Here is a 17871-nt window from a genome sequence, read left to right as displayed (position 1 = left end):
ATCTTGTCTTGTGATTTTTGAACAAATATTTTGCTATTATAAGTATGTGATATTATTTTAAGCAGTGTGTTACTGATCCGTTTTGTTTTTCTGCGTGCTTACATAGTGTTTTCCTTCTCTGTGAATTCAGAAAATGATGAGATGTGATACACTTGATTCAGAAGCATTAGTGACATTAGCCTGAGTTACCTTCAGATTACTGCTCCCATAACATACAGTGACTTTCAGTTAGTTAAAAGATTAATTAATTTACAGTTGTGTGAGGAGTTATATATATATATATATATATATATATATATATATATATATATATATATTCTCACTGAATTAAAAGATTATGGCATAGAGAGGTGATCTAAGTGCATTATGGTGTTTATGTATTCTTGTCAGAATGGCATGAAAGAAAGGAAAATAACATTAGGTGGGTGACAAAGATATCTAAATAAAGTTTTAACTATGCATTTCCAAGTGCCGTAACAATCTTATGACATGGCCCTCATGGTTTTCGGTACCTTTTCCATGCCATTGCCTGATTAACTTTGAGAATTAGATGGACAAAATCTGTGGGATTGAAATCCCCTCCCCATCCCTTTACTGAATAGGTGAACATTTTGCAGACAAACCACCAGCCCACCTTCTCCTCTCATCAGTGGTGGCTTGCAGGGCCGATGTTATAGGAACATGTCAAATCCATGTCAACATGTTTTGAAGAGATTTGCAAACTGTTAAATGGAGTTCAGTCTATACATTCATCAACCACTATTGCCCTGGAAATGCTTCTTTCCACGATTCAGTGTTCCACAGTTCGTGCTAAGGTTAAAGCTCAACTCTTACACCTTTATGCTGCATTTCTGTTCATTTCTAGGGTTGTCTCCTGCAGTGGCGTAGCAAGGGGGGCGGGAGGGGCGGTCCGCCTCAGGTGTCAGCTCAGGGGGGGGTGCTCCCTGCCAGCTACCCCCCTCGGCGAATCGACACCCTCCCCCCGACCAGCTCCCGCACCCTACCTTTAAAAAGAATATCGGGAGGCGAGGCGCAGCGCCTCACGCCTGCCCTGCACGTAAAAGAAATGTGGACCGTCGGGTCTTCCCTCGCTCTATCTGTCCTGCCCTCCGCTGACGGAACTTCCTATTTCCGCAAGGGTGCGGGAGCCAGTCGTCAGGGGGGGAAGGGGGGTGTCATCGTGCTGCACCCGGGGGGAGGGGGTGCAACGGTGAACCACCCCGCCCCAGGTGGCAGCCCCCCCTGCTATGCCACTGGTCTCCTGTCTCTTGTTTTCTATTGGAGTTTTTTTTTTCATTAAAAAGAAAAACCTGCAAAAGTTTAGGATGCAAAACTATTGATTAGTGTTTTTGTTGTTTGTACCCATTTTAGGTACACTTCCTATATAATAATTCTCACCACCAACATTCTAATGTGTCTGCCTGTGGGAGGGTTCATCTGGGTTCCGTGTGGGGGGGGGGGGGGGGTCCGGAGGGTCTTAGGCAGAGATCCAGTTGCTCTTGCCCAGTCCGGGATGCCTTCCTGAAAATGGCACTCCAGGCTGTAGTCTCACCCAAATTGTTTCCTTATGAGGAAACACGACTGCTAGTGATAGTCACATGAGACTAGCACTTGGTGACACCATTTTCTGAAAGGTACCAGACTGGCTAGGAGCAACTGGGCATCACAGTAGCACCTTTTAACCATAGTAAACACAAGTTAGTGCTTGCTGCATCTTAGTAAAAGGACCTCTAAATTTGCTGATGACACAAAGTTAATCAAAGTTGTTAAATTGCACAGGACTGTGAAAAATTGCGAGAGGACTGGGAGACTAGACATCCATATGGCAAATGATAGTTAATGTGAGCAAGTGCAAAATGATGCATGTAGAGAACAGGAATCCAAACTATAGCTGCATGATGCAAGGTTCCACATTAGAATTCACCACCCAGTAATCGAATTTTGGTGTCATTGTTAATGACATGTTGAAACCCTCTACTCAGTGTGCAACGGCAGCTAAGAAAACAAATAGAATACTAGGAATTATTAGCCAAGTAATGGAGAACAACACTGAGAATATTATAATGCCTTTGTATTGCTCCATGGTACGACCACACCTCGAATATTGTGTGCAATTTTGGTCACCATATCTCAGAAAAGATATAGCAGAATTACAAAACATACAGAGAAGGGTGACAAAAATGCTAAAGGGGATGAGGCTAGAACTGTTCAGCTTGGATAAGATAGGGCCAAAATATGATAGAAGCCTACAAAATACTGAGTGAAGTAAAATGAGTAGACATGAATCGCTTGTTTACTCTTTCCAAAAATACAAGGGCTAGAAGGCAAATAGTGAAGCTGCTAAATAGTAAATTGAAAAAAATTTGGAGAAAATATTTCTTCACTCAACATGTAATTAAACTTTTGAATGTATTGCAGAGAATGTGGTAAAAGTAGTTAGCTTAGCAGGGTTTAAAAAGGGTTTGGGCCAGTTTCTATAAATAAAAAGTCCATAAGCCTTTATTAAGATAGATTTTGAGAAATTCACTGCTTATTTCTGGGATAAGCAGTATAAAATTTGTTTTATTGTTTTGGGATTTTGCCAGGTATTTGTGACCTGTATTGGCCACTGTTTCAAACACAATACTGGGCTTGATAGACGTTTGGTCTGTCCCAGTATGGTGATGCTTATGTTCTTGTGATTGTAAATTGCCTTTTTTTGCCTTCAATAAAGGTGGTATATTAAGTGGAAATAAACATATAACAGAACCTAGGCACTTACGGAGAAGGGTAGTCTGAGACTCTCTCAGATTTCAAGTTATCTAGGTAATCGTTACAGCCTCCCCTTCCCAGTCAAGGTCAAGGGACACAACTAAGGAATGTTCACCTCTAGCTCTCTGACATAGCGGATGACTTTCTGTTAATGGTCCTCCAACAGGAAGTAGTTATTTCACATGCAGAATATTTTTTTTGGGGGGGGGGGGTATGCAAAATGAATTTGCTATGTGCAATACTGCATGTGGTGAATTTATTTTTCACATACGTATTTTTGCCAGATACACCTTGCTCAGTGAACAAACTTGAGATTGTGAAAAATTGCTGATAGATTATACTGGCCGAAATGCTGTAAAATTTCTAACAGAATGTTTTGATAAAATAAATCTATAATCTATTTTAAGTGACTGTAATGAAACCCTAGTCCGTTTTTGAAAAGCTTTTAAGATGTTTTAAAGATGTTTCAGATCAAAGACTCAGTTAATGTAACCATCATCATGCGTTAAATATTTAGTACTTAGTCATTTGAGCACTCAGGCACCAATGCAAAGGAAGAAGAAAAAAAGAAATGCCATTTAAGCCAGTTTTCCCACTATGAGATATTTTGAGGTTTTTTATATTAAAGATTGAAACATGTATTTTTAATACAAAATCTCCTCTCTCTAAAAGAGCTATCATGTTCTAATCAATTATTGCCTTGGTGATAAATAATTGACATTTTCATGCTTCTGACCTTGTAGAACAGATAAGTTGTCAGTCTGATATTGTCTGTATCATATATACTAGACACGGTCGTAACATCCAAAATGTTCATGGGTTAGATCCATCATGGCTCTTCTGCATCATATAATTATATTTTCAAGAAAAGTTATGCATGTTGCCATGATTGGGAACTTAGCACATAAGGACAGCCTGAGCCCTAGTGCTAGGGAAACAGACACAGCCATTTTGATAGTGACACAGTTAATAAATTAAGAACATCTAAAAATTAAACATTAAAAAGCCAGATTTTAGGCCTTTTTTAAAAAAATGTATATTTTTATTTTCTTCAAAAAGCAACAAAATAGATTACAATAAAAATAATTCAGTTCAAACTCAATCTACTCCCTATTCATTTCTGCACCACCAACTCCAACCCACCCCCCTTCCTTATCAGCCATCATATCCAATAAACCAACTTAAAATAACCAGGCCTTTCAGTGTTCATGAATATTTGGAATATTACAGGTATTTGTCAAATTGTTAGGAGATTTATTCAACAAATCAAGAAATTAAAGAGTAATAAATCACCTGGACCAAATGGCATGCACCCCAAGGTTCTGAAAGAACTCAAATACAAAATTGTTGATCTGCTGTTAGTGATCTGTAGCCTTAAACATATCCATAGTGTCTGAAGATTGATGGGTTGCCAATGTAAAGCTGTTTTTTGTTAATGGTCCGGGGTGATCTGGGAAATTACAGACTGGGAAGCCTGATGTCAGTGCCAGGGAAAATAGTAGAAACTATTATAAAGAATAAAATTATGGAATACATAGAAAAACACGGTTTAATGGACAGAGTCATCATGGATTCAGCAAAGGGAAGTCTTGCCTCACCAGTTTGCTTCATTTCTTTGAAGGCGTGAATAAACATGTGGATAAAGGTGAGCCCGATCTAGATTTTCAGAAAGCTTTTGACAAAGTTCCTCATGAGAGACTCCTGAGAAAATTAAAAAGTTATGGGATAGGAGGCAAGGTCCTTCCGTGGATTAGGAATTGGTAATTGGACAGAAAACAGAGGGTAAGGTTAAATGACCATTTTTCTCAATATGTACTGAGACCAATGCTATTTAACGTATTTATAAATGATCTGGAAACCGGAACGACAAGTGAGGTGATTAAATCTGCAGTTGATGAATTGGACATACACAACAGAGTCGACATCGGAGGCCACAGTGCGCCTGCTGACTTAAGTGCTGGACTCGTGGAGGAGATCTCTTTGGCAGCCTTTAAAGAAGAGGGGGACCGTGCCAAAGGTGAGGGAGCCTATGCCCTGAAACCCCTCCCCCACTGCTTAGTGGCTTCATTGTGTGCCCCCCTAGTCCTGGTATTTTTGGAAAGAGTAATTCAGCAATTCACTTTTTACCCATTCCACTCTACTCAGTATTATATAGACTTCTATCATACTTTCCCTTAGCCATCTTTTCTCCAAGCTGAAGAGCCCTAGCCGCTTTAGCCTTTCCTCATAGGAAAGTCATCCCATCCCCTTTATCATTTTTGTCACCCTTCTCTGTACCTTTTCTAATTCTGCTACATCTTTTTTGAGATGCATTGACCAAAATTGCACACAGAATTCGAGGTGTGGTCACACAATGGAGCAGTACAAAGGCATTATAATCTCAGTTTTGTTTTCCATTCCTTTCCTTTCCTAATAATTCCTAGTATTCTATTTGCTTTCTTAGCCGCCGCTGCACACTGAGCAGAGGGTTTCAATGTATTATCAACCGTGACACTCTTTATCCTGGGCATGTAGCTATAGTTTGGGTTCCTCTTTCCCACATGCATCACTTTGCATTTGCTCACATTAAATATCGTCTGCCATATGCATGGCCAGTCTCCAAGTCTTGTAAGGTCCTCTTGCATTTTCACAACTGTGAATAACTTTGCATCATCAGCAAATTTAATTACCTCACTTGTTCCCAACTCTAGATCATTTATAAATAAGTTAAAAAGCAGCAGTCCCAGCACAGACTCCTAACCCCACTATCTACCCTTCACTGAGTATTACTATTAGAGGTCAGGTTTTCATATATGGGCATTAATTGGCATTAGAATACATTATTTACCAATAACACACTTTAACACAAAAACTGTTGACCCTAATGCACATTGAGTGACATGGCCATATATGGAAGCCTGACCCTCTAGTGACACTTCTGTGATATTACTAGAGGTTTCAGTGGCCATTTTGAGATCTGGCTGGCACAAAATGGGAACAAGTGGGCATCACTCCCACACCAGAAGTCACCAGGCACTCCCAATAAGGCTAGGGACTGGGTCAAGAGGACAGGGTAAGACAGCTTGTCGCTCAATGCCAGTTTGGGGGCATTAGGTGCCATTGGAGGGAGACTGCAATGTATCAGCCTCATGCCTATATGTGGGGGGCTCCCAGGGGGGTTCTTTCCTGTGGTAGGTCATGTGATGTGGTGGAGTCTTGCCTTATTGGGGATAGTCAGGTAATGGGGGGAATTGCTCTGTCATGGAGGGTCTGGTGATATGGGGGGTGATTGTGGTGATGGGGAGGGTCATGTGATTTGGGGGAATGATTGCTTCATCATGGAAAGTTGCATGATTGTGGTATCAGGGACGGTTGGATGATATGGAGGTGTGATTCTGGAAGGCATTGCTTTGTTAGGGACAGTTGAATGTTGTGGAGGAGGATTTCTCTCTTGTGGAGGGTCAGGTGATATAAGGGGTGATTTTGGTGTTGGGGAGGGTTTGTTGATGTGGGAGGTAATTGCTTTGTCGGGGAGGGTCAGTTGATATTGGTGGCAGGGTGATTCTGTTGTTGTACTGTCGTGGGTGGGGGCGGTTTCCAAAGTCAGACATCAGGGTGGAGATTTGTTGGGGAGGGGGGGGGGGGTTACCTGGACACTGGGTTTTAAAGAAGAATCTCCAAGTGTCTAATTTCTAATGAGGGTGATGGAAATGATGATGGAAGGTGTTATAGTTTGCATGTAAAATGTATTGAATATTTAAGATCATGTAATGACTACATCATAACATCACTCTCCACCTTATAATTCAAAGAGAAAAACGCCTAGATTTCGACCATCAAATGTCATACCCACCTCCCTGGCAGCAGTATGCAGGTCCCTGGAGCAGTTGACTTCAGGCAGGTGGACCCAGGCTCATCCCCCCCCTACCTGTTACAATTGTGCTGCTTAATGCTTAGTCGTCCAACCCCCCCAAACCCACTGTACCCACATGTAGGTTCCCCCCTTCACCCCTTAGGGCTATAGTAATGGTGTAGACTTGTGGGCAGTGGGTTTTGAGGGGGATTTGGGGGGCTCAACACACAAGGGAAGAGTGCTATGCACCTGGGAGCTCTTTTACCTTTTTCTTTGTTTTTGTAAAAGTGCCCCCTAGGGTGCCCGGTTGGTGTCCTGGCATGTGAGGGGGACCAGTGCACTACGAATCCTGGCCCCTCCCACGAACAAATGCCTTGGATTTATTTGTTTTTGAGCTGGGCGCTTTCATTTTCCATTATCACTGAAAAACAAAAACGCCCAGCTCACAAATTGTCGAATAAAACATGGACGTCTATTTTTTTCAAAAATACGGTTCGGTCCGCCCCTTCACGGACCCGTTCTCGGAGATAAACGCCCATGGAGATAGACGTTTTCGTTCAATTATGCCCCTCTCTGTAAGCCACTGCCTGGGGAACTGAGTTTGATTCCCACTGCAGCTCCTTGTGACTCTGGGCAAGTCACTTAACCCTCCATTGCCCCTGGTACAAAATAAGTACCTGAATATATGTAAACCGCTTTGAATGTAGTTGCAAAAACCTCAGAAAGGCGGTATATCAAGTCCCATTTGTCTTTCCCCCCTTCCCTTATGACATCACAATATCAGAAGTGAGCCAAGTATCGGGTAATCAAGCCATTCTGACATCACTGATGAGGTTGGCTCTTATTGGTGGAATGAGTGGAGGAGTAGCCTAGTGGTTAGTGCAGTGGACTTTGATCCTGGGGAACTGGGTTCGATTCCCACTGCAGCTCCTTGTGACTCCGGGCAAGTCACTTAACCCTCCATTGCCCCTGGTACAAAATAAGTACCTGAATATATGTAAACCGCTTTGAATGTAGTTGCAAAAACCTCAGAAAGGCGGTATATCAAGTCCCATTTGTCTTTCCCCCCTTCCCTTATGACATCACAATATCAGAAGTGAGCCAAGTATCGGGTAATCAAGCCATTCTGACATCACTGATGAGGTTGGCTCTTATTGGTGGAATGAGTGGAGGAGTAGCCTAGTGGTTAGTGCAGTGGACTTTGATCCTGGGGAACTGGGTTCGATTCCCACTGCAGCTCCTTGTGACTCCGGGCAAGTCACTTAACCCTCCATTGCCCCTGGTACAAAATAAGTACCTGAATATATGTAAACCGCTTTGAATGTAGTTGCAAAAACCTCAGAAAGGCAATATATCAAGTCCCATTTCCCTTTATGTGGTGCTGATTTTTTCGGTGCCATATATAGAATTCACTTCTAACTGCTTTTACCACTTGCCCCAACAATGAGTTCCAGAGCTTAACTATACGTTGAGTGAAAAAATAATTTCTCCTATTTGTTTTCAATGTGCTACTATATAACTTTTTGAAAGAGTAAACAATCGATTCACGTTTACCCATTCTACTCCATTTAGGATATTTTGTGCTCTTGTGATCACAAAGCAACTTGTAATGCATCTATGATTTTTGATTCTTGGAAGCTGTTGAGGACAAGAACCTGTAGGTTCTAGACTGGCTGTAATCTTTCTAGATCACATCATGCTAATACTAGCAAATGCAGTACTGTTTGTTTTCAGCTCATCCTGAAGTCAGGTTGCAAAAGTGAGATTTCAGATAGTAGCTGTGCCAACTGGAAGTTATTTTGAGCAGATACAATCTTGAGATGGCAAACTGCATCTCAAACTGTGCTAAAGTATTTTCAATTAGGCAGCTATTGTTTCACACTGAAAAAAAAACATCCGTGCACACCCCAGTGCTAATTATAAGTATGTTCAACAACACTCTAAGCCCTACAATTACTGTTTAATGCAATAGTACAAAAGAAGAAAACAACCTTCTAGAATTGAAAAAGGAAGCTATATTAATCCAATTTGGGACTTTGCAGAGCTATAAAGGTTTGTGGAACATGATTTAAAAAAAAAAAAAACCTGCACCCCCCCCTTCAAAGTTCTTGGATTTATTTAATGGCCATGGGCATAGTCAAATTTCAAATACTATCAAGTTATAGTTAACAATCCAGCTTCTAATTGAAAGTGATCGCCGGCTATCTTCCAACACAAATCGGAACATGGCCGGCGATTTCTTAAAAGCGGCGAAATCGGTATAATCGAAAGCGGCATTTTAGACAGCTTCGCTGCTTTCCCGTCGCTTCGCCGGCGAAAGTTCAAGGGGGCGTGCCGGTAGATTAGTGAAGGCGGGACATGGGCGGGCATGGGCGTGGCTACCAGATGGCCGGCTTTCGCCGATAATGAAAAAAAAAAAGCAGCGTTAAGCAGTATTTTGCCGGGTTTACTTGGTCCTTTTATTTTCACGACCAAGCCTCAAAAAGGTGCCCCAACTGACCAGATGACCACCGAGAGGTGTCGATGCGCTCCACTCTGGACAGCCCGGAACAGCCTCCTCGCCCGGAACAGGTTCTGACGTCGACGCCTGCATCGACCTCTTTGCCTTTCTCTGCAGCCGCTCTGAACGAGAGCCTCCGGGCCGTTCTCCTAGAGATTCTGGGAGAGCTGTTGCGCCCTACCCCTCCGGTACCGGCGGTGCTTGCGCCTCCGGTACCGTCGAGCGTGGCGCCGGCTGGCCCATCGCCCGGGGTGAGGTCCCCGACGTCGCGGTGCCGACTGTGGCCACCTCCCAGGAGGGCTCCCCGACTACGTCGGCGGAGGGAGCTTCGCCGATGCGGACGAGGGAGTCTACCTCTCGACGCCCCCATCGTGGATGTGGCTCCACGGAGTCGAGCCGGGCGAGGTTGCAGACACAGGTTCGTGAACTTGTGTCTGACACCGATGGTGAGGCCTCGTGGGAGGAAGAGGAAGACCCCAGATATTTCTCTGACGAGGAGTCTGAGGGTCTTCCTTCTGATCCCACTCCCTCTCCTGAAAGGCAGCTTTCTCCTCCTGAGAGTCTGTCTTTCGCTTCCTTTGTCCGGGAGATGTCTACGGCCATCCCCTTCCCGGTGGTTGTGGAGGACGAGCCCAGGGCTGAAATGTTTGAGCTCCTGGACTATCCTTCTCCACCTAAGGAAGCGTCCACAGTACCCATGCACCATGTCCTCAAAAAGACATTGCTGGCGAACTGGACAAAACCACTAACTAATCCCCACATTCCCAAGAAGATTGAGTCCCAGTACCGAATCCATGGGGACCCAGAGCTGATGCGCACTCAGTTGCCTCACGACTCTGGAGTTGTGGATTTGGCCCTAAAGAAGGCTAAGAGTTCTAGGGAGCATGCTTCGGCGCCCCCGGGCAAAGACCCTAGGACCTTAGACTCCTTTGGGAGGAAGGCCTACCATTCTTCTATGCTCGTGGCCAAGATCCAGTCTTACCAGCTCTACACGAGCATACACATGCGGAACAATGTGCGGCAGTTGGCGGGCTTGGTTGATGCTCTTCCCCCTGAGCAAGCCAAGCCTTTTCAGGAGGTGGTCAGGCAGCTGAAGGCGTGCAGAAAATTCCTGGCCAGAGGGGTGTATGACACCTTTGATGTTGCGTCCAGGGCCGCTGCTCAAGGTGTGGTGATGCGCAGGCTCTCATGGCTGCGTGCCGCCGACCTGGAGAATAGACTCCAGCAGCGGATTGCGGACTCGCCTTGCCGTGCGGATAACATTTTTGGAGAGAAAGTCGAACAGGTGGTAGAGCATCTCCACCAGCGGGACACCGCATTCGACAAGTTCTCCTGCCGGCAGCCTTCAGCATCTACCTCTACAGGTAGAAGATTTTTCGGGGGAAGGAAGACTGTTCCCTACTCTTCTGGCAAGCGTAGGTACAATCCTCCTTCTCGACAGCCTGCGGCCCAGGCTAAGCCCCAGCGCGCTCGCTCTCGTCAGCAGCGTGCGCCTCAGCAAGGCCCCTCGGCTCCCCAGCAAAAGCAAGGGGCGAGCTTTTGACTGGCTCCAGCAGAGCATAGCCGAAGTCCAAGTGTCAGTGCCGGGCGACCTGCCAGTCGGAGGGAGGTTGAAAGCTTTTCACCAAAGGTGGCCTCTCATAACCTCTGATCAGTGGGTTCTCCAAATAGTCCGGCAAGGATACACCCTCAATTTGGCCTCAAAACCTCCAAATTGTCCACCGGGAGCTCAGTCTTACAGCTTCCAGCACAAGCAGGTACTTGCAGAGGAACTCTCCGCCCTTCTCAGCGCCAATGCGGTCGAGCCCGTGCCATCCGGGCAAGAAGGGCTGGGATTCTATTCCAGGTACTTCCTTGTGGAAAAGAAAACAGGGGGGATGCGTCCCATCCTAGACCTAAGGGCCCTGAACAAATATCTCGTAAAAGAAAAGTTCAGGATGCTTTCCCTGGGCACCCTTCTTCCCATGATTCAGGAAAAAGATTGGCTATGCTCTCTGGACTTGAAGGATGCCTATACGCACATCCCGATACTGCCAGCTCACAGACAGTATCTGCGATTTCAGCTGGGCACACGTCACTTCCAGTACTGTGTGCTACCCTTTGGGCTCGCCTCTGCGCCCAGGGTGTTCACAAAGTGCTTGGCTGTGGTAGCAGCGGCACTTCGCAGGCTGGGGGTGCACGTGTTCCCATACCTCGACGATTGGCTGGTGAAGAACACATCCGAGGCAGGAGCCCTGCAGTCCATGCAGATGACTATTCGCCTCCTGGAGCTACTGGGGTTTGTGATAAATTATCCAAAGTCTCACCTTCTCCCAGTGCAGAAACTCGAATTCATAGGAGCTCTGCTGGATTCTCGGACGGCTCGCGCCTATCTCCCAGAGACGAGAGCCAACAATTTGTTGTCTCTCGTCTCGCGGGTGCGAGCGTCCCAGCAGATCACAGCTCGGCAGATGTTGAGATTGCTAGGCCACATGGCCTCCACAGTTCATGTGACTCCCATGGCCCGTCTGCACATGAGATCTGCTCAATGGACCCTAGCCTCTCAGTGGTATCAGGCTGCTGGGGGTCTAGAAGACGTGATCCACCTGTCCACGAGTTTTCTCAAATCCCTGCATTGGTGGACAATTTGGTCCAATTTGACTCTGGGACGCCCTTTCCAAATTCCTCAGCCACAAAAAGTGCTGACCACGGATGCGTCTCTCCTGGGATGGGGAGCTCATGTCGATGGGCTTCACACCCAAGGAAGCTAGTCCCTCCAGGAACGCGATCTGCAGATCAATCTTCTGGAGTTGCGAGCGATCTGGAACGCTCTGAAGGCTTTCAGAGATCGGCTGTCCTACAAAATTATCCAAATTCAGACAGACAACCAGGTTGCCATGTACTATGTCAACAAGCAGGGGGGCACCGGATCTCGCCCCCTGTGTCAGGAAGCCGTCAGCATGTGGCTCTGGGCTCGCCATCACGGCATGGTGCTCCAAGCCACATATCTGGCAGGCGTAAACAACAGTCTGGCCGACAGGTTGAGCAGGATTATGCAACCTCACGAGTGGTCGCTCAATTCTCGTGTAGTGCGGCAGATCTTCCAGGTGTGGGGCACCCCCTTGGTGGATCTCTTCGCATCTCGAGCCAACCACAAAGTCCCTCAGTTCTGTTCCAGGCTTCAGGCCCACGGCAGACTGGCATCGGATGCCTTCCTCCTGGATTGGGGGGAGGGCCTGCTGTATGCTTATCCTCCCATACCTCTGGTGGGGAAGACTTTGTTGAAACTCAAACAAGACCGAGGCACCATGATTCTGATTGCTCCTTTTTGGCCGCGTCAGATCTGGTTCCCTCTTCTTCTGGAGTTGTCCTCCGAAGAACCCTGGAGATTGGAGTGTTTTCCGACCCTCATCACACAGGACGAAGGGGCGCTTCTGCATCCCAGCCTCCAGTCTCTGGCTCTCACGGCCTGGATGTTGAGAGCGTAGACTTTGCCTCTTTGGGTCTGTCAGAGGGTGTCTCCCGTGTCTTACTTGCTTCCAGGAAAGATTCCACTAAGAGGAGCTACTTCTTTCTATGGAGGAGGTTTGCCGTCTGGTGTGACAGCAAGGCCCTAGATCCTCGTTCTTGTCCTACACAGACCCTGCTTGAATACCTTCTGCACTTGTCTGAGTCTGGTCTCAAGACCAACTCTGTAAGGGTTCACCTTAGTGCAATCAGTGCATACCATTACCGTGTGGAAGGTAAGCCGATCTCAGGACAGCCTTTAGTTGTTCGCTTCATGAGAGGTTTGCTTTTGTCAAAGCCCCCTGTCAAGCCTCCTACAGTGTCATGGGATCTCAATGTCGTTCTCACCCAGCTGATGAAACCTCCTTTTGAGCCACTGAATTCCTGCCATCTGAAGTACTTGACCTGGAAGGTCATTTTCTTGGTGGCAGTTACTTCAGCTCGTAGAGTCAGTGAGCTTCAGGCCCTGGTAGCCCAGGCCCCTTACACCAAATTTCATCATAACAGAGTAGTCCTCCGCACTCACCCTAAGTTCTTGCGAAAGATTGTGTCGGAGTTCCATCTGAACCAGTCAATTGTCTTGCCAACATTCTTCCCCAGGCCGCATACCCGCCCTGCTGAACGTCAGTTGCACACATTGGACTGCAAGAGAGCATTGGCCTTCTACTTGGAGCGGACACAGCCCCACAGACAGTCCGCCCAATTGTTTGTTTCTTGAAGTCAGCCACCATTGAAGAGATTTGCAAAGCTGCGACGTGGTCATCTGTCCACACATTCACATCTCATTACTGCCTGCAGCAGGATACCCGACGCGACAGTCGGTTCGGGCAGTCAGTTCTTCAGAACTTGTTTGGGCTTTAGGATCCAACTCCACCCCCCGAGGGCCCTGTTTGTTCTGTTCCAGGCTGCACTCTCAGTTAGATGGTAAATTTTTTAGGTCAATCTCAGTTATGTCCTCGCCGTTGCGAGGCCCAATTGACCATGGTTGTTGTTTTGAGTGAGCCTGGGGGCTAGGGATACCCCATCAGTGAGAACAAGCAGCCTGCTTGTCCTCGGAGAAAGCGAATGCTACATACCTGTAGAAGGTATTCTCCGAGGACAGCAGGCTGATTGTTCTCACAAACCCGCCCGCCTCCCCTTTGGAGTTGTGTCTTCCCTTGTATTGTCTTGCTACATACTGGACTGGCCGGCATGAGCCGGTTTCGGGCGGGAAGACGGCCGCGCATGCGCGGTGCGCGCGGGCGCGCGAGGGCTAGCAAAGGACTTTGCTAGTGAAGATTCCGATTGGAGGGGCTGCCGTGGACGTCACCCATCAGTGAGAACAATCAGCCTGCTGTCCTCGGAGAATACCTTCTACAGGTATGTAGCATTCGCTGTAAACGTGGTTATTTCAAGAAAGGACTTTTTCAGAGAGATTAGTCTTCAGGTGTCAACTGGTGTGCCAAAGTTATACAGCAGCAATAAGTCCTAGAGGCTGTATGCAGGTCCCTGGAGCAAATTTAGTGGGTGCAGTACATTTGTGGGTAGTGGGTTTGGGGGGCTCAGCTCCCAAAGTAAGGGAGCTATGCACGTGGGAGCTTTTCTGAAGTCCAACTGCAGTGACCCCTAGGGTGGCTGGTTGATGTCCTGGCATGTCAGGGGGGCCAGTGCACTAAAAATGCTGGCTCCTCCCATGGCCAAATGCCTTGAATTTGGCCGGGGTTTGAGATGGCCGACATAACTTTCCATTATCGCTGAAAAACAAACCCGGCCATCTCAACCCCGGTGAACTCCAAGGCATTTGGCCGGGCTAAACTGTATTATCGAAAAAAAAGATGGCCGGCCATCTTTTTTGATAATACGGTTCCAGCCAGCTGTAGCGCCGCCGCCAACATAGATCACCGCCAATCTATTTGGCCGGCGACGTTTGATTATGCCCCTCTGTGTGTGCACTAATATTGAAATAGTATCAACAGACTGGTTATTTTAATAGGGTTATATGAAAATGGCGTGTATGGGTTGACAGTAGACAATACAGCCTACAGTTCATTTATCATTATTCCCTAAAGCAGGTTTTCTTGCTATAAAATAGATCATAATGACAGCAGTTGATTCTGTTTTCATTATCTCAGTGGAAACATTAAGCTGGAAGTTTTCTCTGGAAGTTTCAGACATGATCTTAGTGTTTGTTTTCTTTAGTACTTTCCCTGTGTCAGTAAGACTTGATGGCAAAACAACTCGGCTGCAAAGTTGACTAAAGATTTCAATTTTTGTTCCAAGGCCTGATTTATGATCCATTTCTCAAACCATGAAAATAATTACTCAGGGTATACACACCAATCCAAACAAGGCTCTCCATTTCTGAGTTTAATGTCACTCATCTAAACACGGGCCATTTGTTTTCCATACCACCCTTGGGTCATTCGGGGCTGTAGTGCACTTCCACATTCTTGGTTATCAAGATGCTGTATTTCTGCAGGATTTCACCTGGCTAAAAAGAAGGCGACACAGTTCTAGGTAAGATACCTTATTTATCTGCACTTGGGACTGTTGTAGCAAAATAAATCTACGGCTGCAGTACAGCTCCTGTTCGCAGCAGCATAAAACTGAGAACAGTCGACTGTCTGTCTTAATCAGAGAGCAAAGAGTAAGTTTCAAATGCAATTTTATTGAAAAGTCCCTTAAAGAATCAAAGTATGTTGAGACCTGAAATCATATTGCAGGTACATCATGTAGGCCTCAAACTTCTCCTTTTCAGAAAAGTGACCTTTTAAATTGTGTAAAAATTCAAGACCCTCCATCAGCAAAGGACATCTGATTAAGAAAAGGCACCATATTTTTGATAATGCACACTAAGAACATAAGCATCACTATACTGGGACAGATTGAATGTCCATCAAGCCCAGTATCCTGTTTCTAACAGATTTTCCCCAAGGCCATCTTAATAATTTATTTATTTATTGACATTTATATCCCACATTATCCCAAGCATGTGCGGGTTCAGTGTGGCTTACAAATGACTTGAGATTACAAAGTGACTTACATACAACTTGTGTTTACATAAAAAATATTAGCAAGGTAGCCATTAATGATGATTTAGGAGCCAGTAGCAATGTGTAATGTATATTTGTTCTGAGGAAAATGGTGGTTGTAAGGGGATTTAGACTATGGGTGTAGATGAACTTAGTTCTAGTGATATCACTGTAACTGGCAAAAATTATTGTAGCTGGTTAGTATCCATTAGCAAAAATGTTTTGAAGAGGAAGGTTTTTAACGTGTTATGGAAGGTCGCATAATTATTAATGGTTCTAATATGCTTTGGAAGGGATTTCCACCACTTGGTACCTTGGTAGGAGAAATCAGACATAAATACCAATTTATAACTACTTTCCTGCAGCTGGTGAAGTGAAGGAGCAAATAGTTCCTTCCCCCTAAGTTTGCATTACATGGAGGAAGATCTACTAAAGGCTGCATATAGAGAGGGGCCATACCATTTGGTATTTTGAAGATGAACCCACATAGTTTGAAGCATTGGAGCCGACTGTTTGGGTGCTGTGGATGCTTGAGCACCCCCAATATTGAGAAAATTCCTAGTATGTGTCCAGGGAGGGGTAATTTCCATTGGGCTTAGCACCCCCAATAATTTTGAAAAGTTGGCTCCTATGGTTTGAAGGCCAGTCTGGCTTTGATTGTAAGCCAATTCAACTTTTGAAGCAATGGAGTTGCTCTCTTGAACCGTGGTGACATATAGATAAGGCGCACTGCTGTGTTCTGTGCTGCTTTTTTAACGTTACTTCTTTGCAACCAGCGTAGATTGCATTGCAGTAATTTTAGATAAAACCAGGGATTGCATTAAAATGCGGAAGATTTTGTTGGAGAAAAAAGATCTAATCCTTTTTAGTTTCAATAAAGTTCTGAAAATTTTTGTGATAACTAGGGACACCTGGAGATCTAGTGTTAGTCAAAGGTGACGCCTAAGATTTTTAGACTCAACTCTAGTAGTCAGGTAATTTGGTCAATTGTGAAGTGTTTGTAAGGGATAGAGTGAAAAGGATTGGTCATAACCAAAACTTTTGTTTTCTCTCAATTAAGCTTCAGCTTAAAAGCAGCTGCCCATGATTCTATTAAGTCTAAACCAGATTTGATGATGTCCTGATGGCATGAATCTCATTGTCAAATGGGAGATATGGAGGGGCATAATTGAACGAAAACGCCTATCTCCATGGGCGTTAATCTCCAAGAACGGGTCCGTGAAGGGGCGGACCGAACCGTATTTTGGGAAAAAATAGACGCCCATGTTTTATTCAACGATGTGTGAGCTGGGCGTTTTTGTTTTTCAGCGATAATGGAAAATGAAAGCGCCCAGCTCAAAAACGAATACATCCAAGGCATTTGTTCGTGGGAGGGGCCAGGATTCATAGTGCACTGGTCCCCCTCACATGCCAGGACACCAACCGGGCACCCTAGGGGGCACTTTTACAAAAACAAAAAAAAGGTAAAAGAGCTCCCAGGTGCATAGCACCCTTCCCTTGTGTGTTGAGCCCCCCAAATCCCCCTCAAAACCCACTGCCCACAAGTCTACACCATTACTATAGCCCTAAGGGGTGAAGGGGGGCACCTACATGTGGGTACAGTGGGTTTGGGGGGGGGGGTTGGACGACTAAGCATTAAGCAGCACAATTGTAACAGGTAGGGGGGGATGGGCCTGGGTCCACCTGCCTGAAGTCCACTGCACCCCCTAACAACTCCTCCAGTGACCTGCATACTGCTGCCAGGGAGCTGGGTATGACATTTGAGGGTGAAAATAAAAAGTTGAGAAACTTCATTTTTTGTGGTGGGAGGGGGTTAGTGACCACTGGGGGAGTCAGGGGAGGTCATCCCCGATTCCCTCCAGTGGTCATCTGGTCATTTAGGGCACTTTTTGGGGCCTTATTCGTGAAAAAACAGGGTCCAGGAAAAGTGTCCTAAATTCTAGCTAAAAACGCATACTTTTTTCCCATTATCGGTGAAATGCGCCCATCTCTGTTCGTCAGATAACCACGCCCCAGTTCCGCCTTCGCCACACCTCTGACACGCCCCCATAAACTTTGTCCGCATCCGTGACGGATTGCAGTTGAAAACGTCCAAAAATCGGCTTTCGATTATACCGCTTTATTCGTTTTTGTGAGATAAACGTCCATCTCCCGATTTAGGTCGGAACTTGGGAGTTTTTCTCATTCGATTATAAGCAGGATATTGTCACATCATATGCGCATTATTTATTTATTTGCTGCATTTGTATCCCACATTTTCCCACCTCTTTGCAGGCTCAATGTGGCTAACA

The 17871-nt window shown here is 45.7% G+C and overlaps 1 protein-coding gene across 1 annotated transcript in view; it reads left to right on the top strand.

Annotated features, from left to right (window-relative positions):
* The window catches only part of AGBL4 (ATP/GTP binding protein like 4), a 2274308-nt gene that overhangs the window by 777210 nt on the left and 1479227 nt on the right, over positions 1-17871 (top strand). The gene's annotated exons all lie outside the window — the stretch shown is intronic.

Source organism: Microcaecilia unicolor, chromosome 6 (genome assembly GCF_901765095.1).
Source record: "Microcaecilia unicolor chromosome 6, aMicUni1.1, whole genome shotgun sequence".
Lineage (NCBI taxonomy): Eukaryota > Metazoa > Chordata > Amphibia > Gymnophiona > Siphonopidae > Microcaecilia > Microcaecilia unicolor.
Note: the sequence above shows the minus strand (reverse complement) of the source record. Positions and strands in the feature narration are given on the sequence as shown.